The sequence below is a fragment of the Colias philodice genome, chromosome 26 (genome assembly GCF_061535455.1).
Source record: "Colias philodice isolate Cphi_HAF_F1 chromosome 26, ilColPhil1 Martin Lab GWU primary, whole genome shotgun sequence".
Taxonomy (NCBI): domain Eukaryota; kingdom Metazoa; phylum Arthropoda; class Insecta; order Lepidoptera; family Pieridae; genus Colias; species Colias philodice.
In genome coordinates this window covers 6,531,492-6,547,467 of record NC_143111.1, presented here as the reverse complement: position 1 = coordinate 6,547,467, position 15,976 = coordinate 6,531,492, and positions in this window count along the sequence as shown.

The window sequence follows — 15,976 nt, the reverse complement described above, 5'->3', positions numbered from 1 at the left end:
TTTTCTAAAACTAGTTAATACCTAGTTTGAATATTCGTTATACTGGTTTTGCATTTGTTTCTAGAAGCTCTTTAGTTTTTAATTTTGTTAGTGTTTGGTTAAATAGTTACGATAGATACTGATTAATCAAAGTTAGACGTATGTATTTGGTGTAATTTTTCCTTTTCCATGAGAAAAATATTGAAAAATGTTAAATCATTCAATCATTCATCAAACAACTTTTTAAAATTAAAAGTTATATATAACATTTAAGAAAAGGTTATATATAATAACAATAGAATACAAATAAATGTTATAGAGATGAAAAAAACAAGTAAAAATAGTTACAAATCACATACAATATAATTAGAAATTTAATATAATCACTTGCATACATATATTAAGTACTGTTACTGTAAATGAAAGCCAATTATTCGAAGTAAATTAAAGCAGTTCTAGGTACTTAGTTATTTACGGATCGATAAATTGACTGAAGCTCTAAGGGCTGGTTTTTCAATCCTTGGTTAAAACCATGTTAAAACTTATTCGTCGAATCACTACATAGTATAAAACAAAGTCGATTTCCCTGTCCCTATGGGCTATGTCCCTATGTCCTTATGTCCCTATGTCCCTTTGTACGCTTAAATCTTTGAAACTACGCAACGGATTTTGATGCGGTTTCTTTTAGAGTGATTCAAGAGGAAGGTTTATATGTATAATAACATCCATTAAATAGTGGAGAAGTACTGTTATTTTTGAGGTTTCTAAAGTGATGTCGTAAAAAATTACATTTTTTCCGCTTACATTGCAAACGCAGGCTGAACCCTACGAGTTTTATCAAAATAATGTACTAAGTATTATACACATTGAAAAGGTCTATAGAAAAGTCCGCGATGGTATATGTCTATCTCTTATGGATAACCCACAATAACATTTTTTTGTCATTTACTTTTTACGAAAAATAATGGCTAATTTTCGATGCGATTTTAACCAATACAGCATTAATCCTTAACCAATTAAATACCTTGAATACATTGTTCGTTTAATATAGATCTATATGGCCCATTACACCGTATGATTTAAGTGAATATTTTCGAAGATATTACAGATTTAAAAATTGCGGGACGTAGCGTTTGCGGCGGTACCGGCCGGCCGCCAGGCTATCTATACGAAGTCGGAGCGGGCCGCTATGTTTTTATATACAACGTTCACAGTTTTTCTGTAGTGTATTTAGTATCAGCATTGCACCCGTGCGAAGCCGGGGCGGGTCGCTAGTAATTTATAAAAATACCATTTTAAAAACGTATTCTAATTGCCCGTATTTGACAGTTTACGTGACGTTTTAGTATTATCGTGTAATACTTTATTGGACGGATAAGTTTTAACCAAGCATTGAAAAATCGGCCCTTAGCCATATGTTTGATCAAAGCGTAAATTTAACTGTTGCTTTGAGCTTTGATTTTAAGACTGTTGTTATGAAATTTTAGTTCTCGTAGTGAGAAGTAGATAAAGAAAGAAAAAAAGAAGAAAGAAGAACATTTATTGACGTATCTTTTATAATAAACTCGGCTTCTCAGCGCACACCGCTGCTGGAAGACAGTTGCAGTGCTGATTTTCAGCCGTGCTTCGGATGTATTAACGTCTATTTTAGTACTACGCGGTAGGGAATGGTGTGGGCACTAATAAGATTTGATTTGATTAAAAGTGCATCATAATGTACAAATATATAGTAAGCTACAAAAGTAAACTATGTTCATTTTTAATATACCTTGCCTAGTGTTAAAAATCTCTAGGTAGAGCAAGCTAAATATATCAGCTAAATTAAATATATTTCATAAAGAAATTAATATACCAAATTATCTAATATCTAATATATATTATTAAGGCGAAAGTTTGTAAGGATGTATGGATGTATGGATGTATGGATGTTTGTTACTCTTTCACGTAAAAACTACTGAACCGATTACAATGAAATTTAGCACACATATAGAGGGTAACTTGGATTAACACATAGGATAGTTTTTATCCCGGAAATCCCACGGGAACGGAAACTATACGGGTTTTCCTTTGCAAACGCGGGCGAAGCCGCGGGCGGAAATCTAGTATACTATAAAGTCGTCAAAATGTTGAATATATTAAAGACTTAACTGGGTATCACTCTCAATATACATTATACAATGTATTTTCTGTTACTCTTAATATAGGTACATATTTTAAAAACCAATTTAATATTGAAAACAATTTTGTATAAAGTGGTAGCAGTAATAGTAGGCGCTTATTTCTTGAAGAATTCCATTGAGGTTCCTTTGATTGATTGTTAAGGAGAGCCATCTCCAATAGCGACTTACCAACTTTCAATGTGGCAAAGATTAACAATAATAATCGAACAGATGTTCAATGCAAAATGGAAATAAAAAATCCTTGAATATGCTTGAATATGCCCATATAAAAGCGAGGCGACAATAAATTACATTACATTTTGTATTATATTACGGCCTATCTATTAACAACATAACTACAAAATTCTAAATTGCAAACTATGATATGCGAGTTGTGAAAATTTAGAATATTTTACCATAAATTCAATTGCAATTATTGATAGGTTATCTAAATTTTATTCAAGTTTGCCTCTACCTCTACCTCTTTTTTATTTTTCGTTATTATAGATTTGGAAATTAAACGATACTTGTGAAATCACTTTTCTTTATTATCATTTGAACCATACCACATATCAACTAAATGGTTTATACGTTAATTATATACTCCTTCAACATTAATGGTTTTCAATGGATAAACTACACTTCATAAACATCGCGCTATTTGCAGTTAAGTATTTTTATAGCAAACACAATTGAAACCAAACATGTTGTTTATGCCTATCACGTCTACGTCTTTATCTTTGACCGCATCGCCCGGGGCTCAGCAATTACAGAGCATCGGAACTGTAAGCTGTACTTATACTTAGACGTTTTTCGTTATTTGTTCTCTTTTGTTCTAGAAGCCGAGTAGAGGCATCTCAGTTACTAATTGGTCCTTCGCTTGTTTTATCTTAATTTAGAAGGATTGGAATAACGAGTGGCTGTTTCGTGGTTTATATAATTATTTGCGTCATCGATTGTATTTGGTTATTATTGATTTGTTTTCACTTGTAGGTATAGTAGGTACCTGGATGATTTTCTTTTTATTTTTTTTGTATAAGTTGCGATCCTACTCTCTGATAGTATCAGCTATGGACTGATAAAAGTCCTTTTTGGTTGAAGAAATTTAAAAATCTATACATATAATAAAATCGTAGGAAAGTCAAAACTGTACATTGAATATTTTTTTAAAAGAATACATAATCCATGATCTATAATCGATATAGAAGCCAAAAATATAGTTTTTAGAATTTTTGTCTGTTTGTCTGTTTGTCTGTTTGTCTGTTTGTCTGTATGTTTGTCCGAGCTAATCTCGAAAAGTACTGCATAGATTGACTTCAAATTTTGCATGAATATTACAAACAGGTCGTGTGAGGTTTTTTTAAACATATTATCATGCTATCACCTCCGGGGGAGGAGCTGTGAACCTTTACTTTTCTTACGTATTCCGTGAACTACGACAGCGTACAATCTAAAGACTCATGTTTAAATGTTGTTTTTGAGTAAGCCATGCTATTGTCTAGCTTTACACTATAAAAACTACGTCATTTACGTAATTTGGGCAGAGAAACTGTTTAATGAATCTTAGTACTATAAAGACAAATTTGATTCAGCGCCATCTATGAGATTTCGTAAAAATCAAATCAATTTACATGTTAACACTACTGAACACAATGTTAAAAATTAATAATTTAAATATAATTATGTTATTTATTTATTTAACTCTTTAACCCATAATAAATCTTCCCTTCCCTATAAGGTGCGCTTATATAATTCGTGTGAATATACTACATTTTTAAAAGTGAGGGTAGATGTATATTATTTTAAGTCAAACTAGACACCATTACAGTTAATCTAATATTGATTGTGTTCATTGGTTACATTTTTAAAAATCTTCGTGTTTTAATAATTCGATCACGAGGCGGGACTCTAATACAAAAAGGTTAGTTCGTTGATAATTATTATTCCTTGATCATTTACATGTTGTTAGTAAAAATATGCTTTGACTGTTAATACTTTTGTTCAGTATTTATCTGTATGATTATTGCTTGGTAATTAATATATTTTCATGTCGTATACCTAATTATAAACATAAGTGTGATGTGAAACTAGCTGGATTTATTTTTACACACTCATAGTCTTATATTTTGTGTTAATGTTAAAATAGTATTAATAGTGTAAATCATAATATTTTTTCAAAGTTAAAAATATTTCCTTTTTTCTGATGGTGTTGGCATCGAATTAAACCGCGCTGTCGTTTCGTTCACAAAAAGTCATGTTATTAGGACCGAATATGTAGCCGCCTCAACTTACGGAAACGAGAGTAACCTGCGTTGTCTGTTAGTTATTATATAGTCGAATTTAACGTTACATGGAAATTGGAATCTAGATATATGTATACCTACTTATATTAAATCTGTAGAGGTCAATTCTGCACATGAAATATATTTCCTAAATAACTATCACGAGGTGATTAGAGATCGACATCGACGTCAAAAATGTTTGTCCGTCTGTCTGTCTGTATAACCGTTATAGAAACAAAAACTACTCGACGGATTTAAACGAAACTTGGTACAATTATTTTTCATATTCGTGAGCAGAGCAGCAACTCCATTTTTAAGCTTTCGTCGCGTGTGCGTTCTTAATGCGTGTATCTTAATGGTTAAAGCTACACAGAAATCAAGTATGAAAGAAATGTTCTCCATATTATATAAAAAATATCTCCCGACATCATAAATGTCTATCTTTTATGGTTGAGCTTAGCTTTCTGATTATATTTGTCTACTAGCTGTCCCCGCGACTTCGTTCGCGTGGAATAGTGACTATGGGACCTATGACCATGGGCTCAGGGTGGGGCAACAATAAAAAATCATTTTTATTTTCATGCTCCCACTCCCGCGCCCACTCGCACTCAAACGCCATATGCCACGTTCAGTCCCAATCCCACGCCCACGCCCACTCCCCTTCACAATTAGTACCTACCAGATCAAAGCCAGGATAAGCGCCCCACCCAGCCCCACCGTGGCTACGCCCATGCTGAATTACTATTTAACATACAATTATTGAGTAAATACGTACTACCATAAATAATTAAAAGAATTGTTATTAAAATTTCTTACTAAACTGAGCTAAAAAACTTACGTACCAAATTATTAAAGAAAATCAAGAAATGAAATGCCTAACCTATACCAAATAGTTACTACATATTGTAATTAAAAATTATGATTAGTATATAATATCGAAAATCAAAAAAGAAATGCCTAACTAATTCTACGTAAAATTTCTTTTAAATTATGTCATATTATTTTTTAGGAACCAGGGGGGGGAGAGGAGCAAATTCTATTTCCTTCCTTTCTTAAACGGATGTTTTTAATAATCTATGGTGTAGCCAGTAGCCACTGATCAGCTTAATCGATACTCAGTTTTTATCAAATCCAGAAACAAATCCAAATTAGATCTTTCCTGTCTCACGCACGTAACTAAAGGCTGAAGAGAGAGAGAGCACGTAACTAAACCGTTTAGACGAAGAAAAGTGTATAGAAAAAGGAATAAATAATTTCATAAACTTCCCGACGATCTTTAAAAATAAATTATAACTTTAATTTTTTTCATTCCCACTTTTACCCCTATGTAGGTATAATAAGTGGATGAACCAATTTTGATACACTTTATCTAAGAACCAGCGTCGGAAAATATTCTGCCTAACAAAAAAAACCGCATCTAATTCGGTTTACCTGTTAGCCAGCTACGGTGCCATAGACAGACACACACACACACACAGAAATACATAGCGGTCAAACACATAACACCAGTCTTTTTGCGTCGGGGGTTAAAAATATAATACGACATAATTTAAAGGACATTTTATGTGGAAAATTTACCTATACACCAGGGTAGATAATTTTTGAAACAAAAAAAAATCGCAGTAGGATGAAACCCATTAGAAAAGGATATGATAAAAATGTAAGGAAAAATAAATTACGGTCAATCGGAGTTCGGGAAGTGGGAGGGGGGGAGCTTTTAAGAGAAAAAAATGGTTTCTCTCGATTTCTCGATAATAATAACACCTGCTAATTTTTTTCTACATATTTTAATTGTACAGACATCACTTTTCCACAATTTTATTATATGTATTGATGATGATGATTGAGATTATAACACTCTTAGTCCGTTTTAATTTTTATTCACCCGCATCAGTGCCACCTAAAAAATCTTTATATATCGAAATTCGAGCAAAGTTAAGAAAATGAGAAATAAGAGTTCTCAAGGATCGTTAGAGATAAGAGGCTTACTATTGACCGAAAACAACATGTGTTATGCCGAACCTGAAACCGCTTCACAACGAGAATTGCGGCTCACAGCTGACCGCGAACGGCATGTACTATCCTGTGAGACCGAAACCTTCACTGAGGGTATATATAACGTCTCACAGCTGATCGCAAATGCCATATTGTACTATCCCGTGAGACCGAAACCCTCACTGAGAGGGAATTACGTCTCACAGCTGATCACGATCGTCATATTTTATCTCGAGAATTCTGAAACTTTTACTCAATATGAAGACCGTTTGACAAATAATAGGGTGCACCATAATATTATTCGATCTCTCGAAGATGAACATGAGCATAAGCAATGACTAGAGTAGGGACGCGAATATTACCATTATTTGAGACAAGAACGATTAATAAGTTTGTTTAATGAAAGATTAAGAATTGAAACTATTGGTCTCTTTAAACGGACGAATAGCGAGAGGCCCGTCTTATTGCAGACAGATTTCGACATAGTCTTAATGACTTAGAGGTAAACATAGAAGATCAATCTACAAATTCGGTGGTGTGGTCCGACAAATATAAAAGTGGGTTTGCTTATAACCTCACAATTGATTACCTACAGATCATCTTCTGTATAGGCGATATTAACGTAGTATGTTCTTTTTGTAATGCTTTAAAGTGGAGTAAGGAGTCGGCTTTCGTTTGAAGATACGCCGGAACCTTTGAAATCACTACTTTTAAGTTTTAGAGGAACATGTGCAATCTAAACAGTTCTTAGACAATATTAGCTCTTATAGTATTGTGTTTTAAATGATCCTTTGGTGCTCAACAATTATTAGATGCTCCTTTCATTCTTACTTTTAAGATACAAGGTCAAGTTTATCATTTGATAGGATCCCTTTTGCCTGAAGGCCAACCTAAGTTTCTTTAAATATATTTTGTATTACACTACGACGAATAATCGAATACAAGAAATCAATATTTCTCGAATTTAAAACTGAACTCATTTCACAATTTTAGAACATGTTAATTCATCAGGTTAATCCGTATATATGCGTTTTAAATCGACATTAGAAGCTTTTCCTCAAGATGGTGATATTAATATAAAATTGGTATAAATGCCGATAGACGGAAGTCTATCAGCACTCAGGAATTCCCTGAGCGTGTTATAACGCCCAGGCCGCAGTATTACAATTTTTCCTACAGTAGGGCGACGAATGTATTTTCGCATAGCAACGGAGGGGAACTCGTGGGGGGTAAAGTGACGCGGGCCACGTACCACAAACATGTTTAGTTTGTGGTACCGAGCGCGAAAGAAAGTCATCGTGTTTTTAGTAAAGTTACTATGTAAACTAACGTAATTTATTACTTAGGTACATATTCTATAATGGTGCGCTCAAACTGTTAATCTACATTTAATTTAGATTATTATTTTAATTACTAAGAAATGTAGAATTTAAATCACATTCATTCATGTTTTCCTCAGATATTCGATGTCTATGATTTTCGATGATTTTAAGATTTTCTTATCAGAGTATTCAATTTTAATGTAGTTAAATTTTATAAGAGACAATTAAGAACATTCAAAAATAAAGTGTCACGTATTTTTTTTAAACGACGAATGACGAAAAACGACCGAATCGCGGACGAAGTCGCGGGCAACAGCTAGTGTTATAATATATTCATTCACAAATCAATTAATATATTTACCAATATTAATCACAAAGCATGCCTATAGGGCGAATATAATATGTCAAACTACAATCATTTACAAATATAGAGTAGATACCATTTTTAGGGTTTTCTCTATAATATAGTCTGGTTACAATTTCTTTGAATTTCAGGTTTTAACTTAAAATATTTTTTTTTTATTTAATTACAGGCAAACTAAAGATATTTTTTCTGTAAATTTGCATACTCTTTACTCATAATATCACGAAACACGTGGAATAAGACTTTTTCTTTACTGTACACAAGATTACAATAAACTGTGTTTAAATTTCGTTTAAATTATTACAAGTTTTCGTAAATTTAATCACAAGCACACAACCTATCTGTCTGAACATCTGAGACTCATTATAGTTTTCCTAAGAGCGTATACGCACTATGCGGGTAGCCGCATTGCGGGTAGCCGTCCGGCTGACCGCAATCACAATTATGTATGTAATATTCATTTCTATGCGCACTGCGATGCGGCTACCGCAGACCGCACAGTGCGCATAGAAATGAATATTACGTACATAATTGTGATTGCGGTCAGCCGGACGGCTACCCGCAATGCGGCTACCCGCATAGTGCGTATACGCTCTAAGGGTTACCTAAATAAAAATGACGAAGAAAAATAAGTCTCGATTTACTAATGCCCCGACCCGAATCCGACACGATAACGATGCTCTCCGATATCGGAGGGGTTTTAACCACTGTTCAATTCGTTTGAGAGAATAGTGTTCTGGTTTTTATTTTTACTATCAGCGAAAGGGTTAGGGAAACAAGGCAGAAACAGTTAAAAAAATAAATATATAATATAAAAGGTATAATATAGGTATCGTTGGTTGTAATTTATAAATTAAATAATTAATTACTTTTTACATGGTTTTATCGTATAGATACGAATTTAATAACTTAAATGTAATAGCAACAAATCATATACCTACATATTTTCAACACCTTCTGACTATATTATGGAAAAACGTATTATTTAGAAAAAAATAGATAACTATTGTCAGTTGTTGTCTGTAAGTTATAACAGAGTTAATGATGGTATCATTAAAACAATTAGGTCAATGGAGCTCATAAATATCGTGCCTAACCTTGTACTCGTGGCTTTTTTGGCTTTTTTCAATTAAACTAAAAAGATACAGTGATGCGTTATAAACAGATATGATTTAAATAGGCATATTTTATTTTGTAAGTAATTACATTTTTAATGGCCAATAATTCCATGTTTTAATATTAAGCTACGTTGATTTTAAATATAAGGAGAACTTAGAAAAATCCGCATAGTTCTCGTATCCCTGGGATTTCCGGGATATGTGTGCTAAATTTCATTGTAATCGGTTCAGTAGTTTTTTCGTGAAAGAGTAACAAGTATACACGCACCTACACATACATCCATCCTCACAAACTTTCGCATTTACAATATTAGTAGGATATGATAATATACAACTGCGTGTTTAAAAACTGAAAAAAGAGTCCTTAAGATATAATAAAAATGTAATTACTAACAATTTAATCGTCTTTTCTTAATATTCCAATCTATTTTAATCTATTTGCGAATTTGTGATACGAGAATAAATGAAATTTCTTAGCATAATTTATCAATAACAATACCTATCAACAATTGTCACTAATAATATTAAACAGTTGTTAAGTTTGTGGCAACAATCTAAAGCGCAATGGAATTGAGTCGATCTAAACTTTGTTCGTGTTACTGCAAATTGAACTTTAATAGCTTTTGATTAAGGCTTATGAGTCTGTAATTAACCAAAATTTGAAAATATTTTGGGTAATAGGTAACAATTTTTAACAGGATAGGTTCCAGCAATGATGGAAGTTGTTAATTCGTAGCGTGTTTTTGGCCTTGAGCGCGGGGACCGAATTCAGTATCCAGAAATTCCGTAACGAAAAAACCTCACGCTCCCCACTCCGACGGGCGCGGAGGTGTGGCTTGAAGGCATAGCATGCAATAGCTTTACCGCGGCAGTCCCCGAGTGCCACACGTCTTTTTTATTTATTGTATTATTGCTTTTACATAAATATATGTATAGCTACAAGAAAATGAAATAAGACGTAGATAACGAATGAATGAATGAATGCTTTATTGTACACACCAAATTAAATAGAAAATATAAAATTAAATACACATTAATTGCACAATAGGCGACCTTATGGCTACAGAGCTATCTCTTCCAGGTAACCAAACCAAGGAAAACAACCAAGCTACGGACGAAAATAATCTTACATATAAAACCCGTATATAAAGACTTGTTTTTCATAACTTACTTACTTACTCCTCTGGCGCTGAAACCCCAAAGTGGATCTTGGCCTCTGAGACGAGAACTCTCCATCTTCCCCGGTCCTGAGCGGTCTCTTGCCAATTATTATTGGCTCGTAGCACGCGCAGGTCCGCCTCTACTCGATCGCGCCAGCGATACCTAGGTCGTCCAACCGGCCGTCGGCCCAGGGGTCGCCCCAAGTATGCCCTCTTCAGTCCTCGTTCCTCACCCATTCTTTCTACATGACCGAGCCAACGGAGCCGTTGTGCTTTTATTTCTCCAAGTATATTTGGCTCGGCCATTAGTTTTTCTAGATCGGCATTTGTTCGGACTCTCCAGCTTCCATCCTCTCGTCTGGTGGGACCAAAGATCTTGCGAAGAAGCTTTCTTTCGGTGACTAAAAGCTTGCGTTCTTCAATCTGGGTCAGGGTCCAGGCTTCACACCCATACATAAGTATTGGTCTTATGACCGTTTTGTATATACGCAATTTGGTGTTTTTGCTCAGAAGCCTGGACGCGAGCACCTTATGCAATGCTGCACCACATTTCAGGGTATTTTGGATACGGATATTAATTTCTTCCTCCCTGGAATGTGAGTCAGTTATAGTGCAACCCAGATAACTGGCAACTCCTTTGTACGTCGTATCTCCAGCCTGTAGGTCTTGGCGTTGAGCTCGTGTATCTCTATACCGCTTCATGTGGAGATATTCCGTTTTGTTGGCATTGATTTTTAGTCCAACCTTTTCCGCTTCTTCTTTCAAGATACTCGCGGCTTCGCTCACTTCATCGCGGGTTTCACCTAACAATGCGAGGTCATCAGCATACCCAATCACCTTATGCTTTCCATTCAGTGACACTCCCCAATCCAATGCAAGCATTTTACGCAGGATATATTCCAGTACTAAATTGAATAGCACAGGTGACAGGGAATCACCTTGTTTTAATCCGGTGAACACCGCGAAGCCTTCTGTCAGTTCTTTACCTACCCTTACATGCATGCTACTCTCCCCAATAGCCACCTTTATTAGATCCACCAGTTTGATTGGGATACCAAGCTCCTTTAAGATAGCAAAAAGGGCGCCCCTATCAATGCTATCGTATGCCTTCTCGAAGTCCACAAATAGCGCGTGCATGCTCTGAGAATATTCCCACCTCTTTTCCATTATCTGTTTGATAAGGAAAATCTGGTCGATCGTACTTCGGTTCCGACGAAACCCACACTGATAATCGCTGAGAATTCTTTCCGCGTAAGGTTCCAGTCGATCTAGCAGTATGTACGAAAAGATCTTATACGCTGTTGGCAACAGAGCAATCCCGCGGTAGTTGCTACACTTTTTCTTGCTACTCTTCTTGTGGACTGGGCATATTATTCCCGTATTCCAATCTTTCGGCTGTATCTGTTCATCCCATATCTTTCTGAGGACTTCATATAACTTGGATTGCACCACCGCTCCACTTTGCTTCCACACTTCAGAAGGCACGCCGTCAATACCTGGTGCTTTGTTGTTTTTCAGCCGCATAATTGCCTTGTGCACTTCTGCGAATGTGGGAGGAGGTACATCTTCGTAATTGTCATCCTTATCCCTGATGATTTCGGCTTGAGGAGGTGGGCAGTTGAGTAGGCTCTGGAAGTAATCTCGCCATGCCATCTTTATATCCTCGCTGTCGGTGATGAGGTCCCCATTGACGTCCTCCAGTATTTGTGTAGTGGGTTGATAACCTTTTTTTGTGGTTTTCACTTCCTTGTAAAATTTCCTCGATTCACCAGCGCGTATAAAAGTCTCCATATTTTGTATGAGGCCATCGAGATGCTGTCTTTTGGCTCTGCGGATCGCTTTCTTTAGCTGTGAGCCGCATTCCATGTACTTTACGTTCCATTGCCTGTCCTGCTCTGCCAAGATCTTATAATGTCTTTTTTCTACCAATTTGCCTTCACACTCTTGGTTCCACCACTTCCTTCGCTTTTTCCTTTTGACTTTCCCTAAAACTTTAAATCCAATTTCTTTTGTGGTATTCTTTATTTTATCCCATACAATGTCAATGCTTTCCGCTTGTTTTTCATTACAACTTGTTAATTAAAACTTTACTTAAATGCAATCCTTTTCAGCAGCGAGCACCCTAATTCCAAAAGCCTGTTTATTTTCGCCACATGTTTATAAAGCAAGTTAGCGGTATCGATTGTAGCTGTTAGATAAATGCAGGCAAAGGCTTTTAGACTGGTTCCGGTGGGGAGTGCATCCGTGACGTCACTTCCGGTCCGCCGGGCTGTAGCGACGGCTCGGCCACTCCGGCTAATAGAGCCTAGTTCGGATTTAGTTTTGACAATCTTACTTACTCTGTGACCTTTTTGACATTTAGTAACTTGCTTTACAAGTATATTATTATGTATTTTTATATTGAATAGAATATAGAATAGATACATTATTTCTTGTGTTTTAAATTCATAACTTAATTAAGGTGGAAAATTATTTAATCTCAAAATCTATCCTAAAAAGCTTAATTATACCATATTCATATATTTACCAACAAAAAACGTTTATCGATAAATTAAAATATTATTGTCTTCTTCCTTTTATTATTGTAAAGTAGCTTTAACACCAGGACATACAAACAGACAAACACCCATTAACACCTGCCCAGTTACAGCACCCTAAAAACATGGATGTCAAAAATGTCATAACGCAATATCGCACAATATTGCCAGTCTAAAATGTTTACGTATTCATAGTTCACATAAAAATAAGCAACAACAAAACATTGATAGTTCGCCATGAGGGTAGGCTGATAAAAAATTTATTTCCCTATTCTCCACAGTTTAACGATTGACTTTATTGTGTACGAATTTTATATAGCCCTAAAATACCAAGCTGGTTCCAATAGTTTGAGAGTTGCTGCTTTGAATAATTCGAATTGATTTTTTAGGTGCTAAGATTATGCAGTCATCAGTCATATAATGCAGTCACGCTCCATCAAAATCAGCTGCAAGCGACGATTTTATTCAATCATCGAATATTAGAAGGATAAACAGAACAAAATATTGTTTTAAATGTTTTGTTATAATATGTAATTTGTGTCCCTTTTACGGTACTATTCATATTTTTTTTTAAATCGGTCTATTCTAGCAGCCTACATAATATAGTCTATACAATCTATTCAATTTAATTCTAGATTTTGAGAGTCACCGACGACCTTGATTTCACCATTAATTCATGTTTATTCCTCATGCAAGGTTATTTTGCAAAGTGTAAACTGTAATAGGCATCTTTCTAAATTAACATATTTGTATTAAGTAGGTATATCAAAGATACAAAAATTAAATTGCGACCAATTTAATGTATAATATTTTAAACATAATTTATTTTCATGAAACCAAATTATAAAATTTACCCTGTATTGCTCTGTAATGTTTGCATTAAATTATTTTTTTTTTATTCCTAGACTCCTAAACTAAGAAGCATTCAGGCGAGAGTGACGTCTGTCTGTCGCAACGAGTATTGATTTTGCATTTCAATTCCAAATTCCAATAGTCTTTTCTGACTGTGTGTTACTGATTTAGAGTCGGATCAGCAGATAATCCAATACTATATAGGCTAATTTTAATCTTTATACAGAGTGATTTTTCAATACTTCCTTTATTCAGGAAGAGGATAACAGAATGCCCCGCAATCTTGTTACGGTTACAAGTAAGATAACGAAAACTCGTTAGAGTTAGACTAAATAAAAAATAAATAATGAAATTTTGAAACTAACTCAATTATTTTTCTATTCTTTAATAAATTCTTAAATACTTAACTAATTACTAAATAAGAAAGGTAATTATGTGTCTTGTTTAATGCAATGATCAAGGATAATATGTTTTACAATATTGACTATTGTTATACTATTTCAGGAGTTGAAAATATAAAAGTAGTTAGTAGTGGTATTTTCGGACCCACTTCATGTGTCTCCCCCATAAATGACGTCATCTACATCGTCCATCGCTACATCCAATTCGAAATACGTTTAAAAGAAGTTAAATTATCAACCCATCAATAAGTAACAGAAATCATAATGCAAATCAGTAAGGGGTAAGTTTCAACAGCCTCGTTAGTGTACACACGCGAAGGAGATAGCATCATCGCATCAACAATGTGAGCGGTTCACGCGAACCGGTGATAGGTTTATGTTACGATACGATTGCGATTCGACCACGATACGGGTACGACACGATATGTCGTGTGATTGTCGGATGGTTTAATAAGGATGTGTTTTATTTAAAAGCGATAACCTATACATGTTGAAGGTTTAAGCTGTATAAATTTGTTCGTTTTCCAATACAAAAAAAGGATGTGTAAATGAAGAGATTGAAATGAGTGAACTGAAGCGTGGTATCGAATTAGAATCTTGTTGAAATCAATGAAAATACTGTATTATAGGGTAAGAGATATGCTACGAGAGGTAGTAGCGATGCAACGCTTATGTCGCCCGCGTAGACAGTCCTTTATCTTATAATCATGATTACTTATCTCATTTTGAACTAAAAATTTTGAATGTAGAGAACTTGTAGAGAATATATCCAAAATCTTTTTTTGAATAATATTACGAAAGGTCTTACGAGGCATAAAATGTTATTTTAGTAGGTGATTACAACAGAAATCTAGTTTAATCATTGCAATACGCAAACGAAAACATGTAGTGTATCTCTCTATCATGTGAAAATAACTTTAATTTCTAACATATTATGAAACATGAGCACCAAAGGTACAATATTAAAAATAATCCCACCATCTGGCGGAAAATCTTAACAGCGAAAGTGGAATGAAAAATTCAGACATGACGTATAGCTGAGTCAGGGCATAAAGTGCTCGCCATCCATTCAAACGAACCTCGAATTTGTAAGACATTTTGGTATAAAAGTCACGACAGGTCATACCCGTTCCTGTGAAAAACAGGACACTGTCTTTGCGCTGATAAATGTTGGTATTTTGAGGATTTATGGTTATGGTATGAGTTCAGTTATAATTCAAGTTTTATTTTTCAATATTTTTGGGATCATTTTTTTTTATATTTATTATATATATAGATGCCATCGAAATTTTCCTGTCGAAAAAAATGAACATTATACATACGTATATAATAAGTAATATGTACTTATCAAATGTATATTTATATTAACCAAAATAAAAGTGACCTATTTTCTTTACGAGGCAAATGCACCTTGCAACGTTTGGCGGTCGTTTTCACGTAGATAGGTTATCAACCTCTCTAACTCAGGCATATTATCAAGAACATCATTACATACGTATATATAGTCTTCATCGTTAATTGACTTTGTGATGTAATCATTAAGTCGTTGGAAAATATTAATTTATATCAATAAAAGTACAGCTACGTAAGCTGGTTACAATTGTAATAAAGCCAAATACTAAAAATTTACGTAGATGCTTAAAAAATATCGGTTTATTAAACAAACAGTTTTGCCAATTTGAATAATTTAACAAAAAACAATGTTATCACGCAAAATAGTTTCAAAAAGCTCGTTCTAACTTAGGTTTCCGACGCCCAAGGTTACTCCAGCAATATCGAAACAGATCGCGCTTCAGACAAGTTTGAA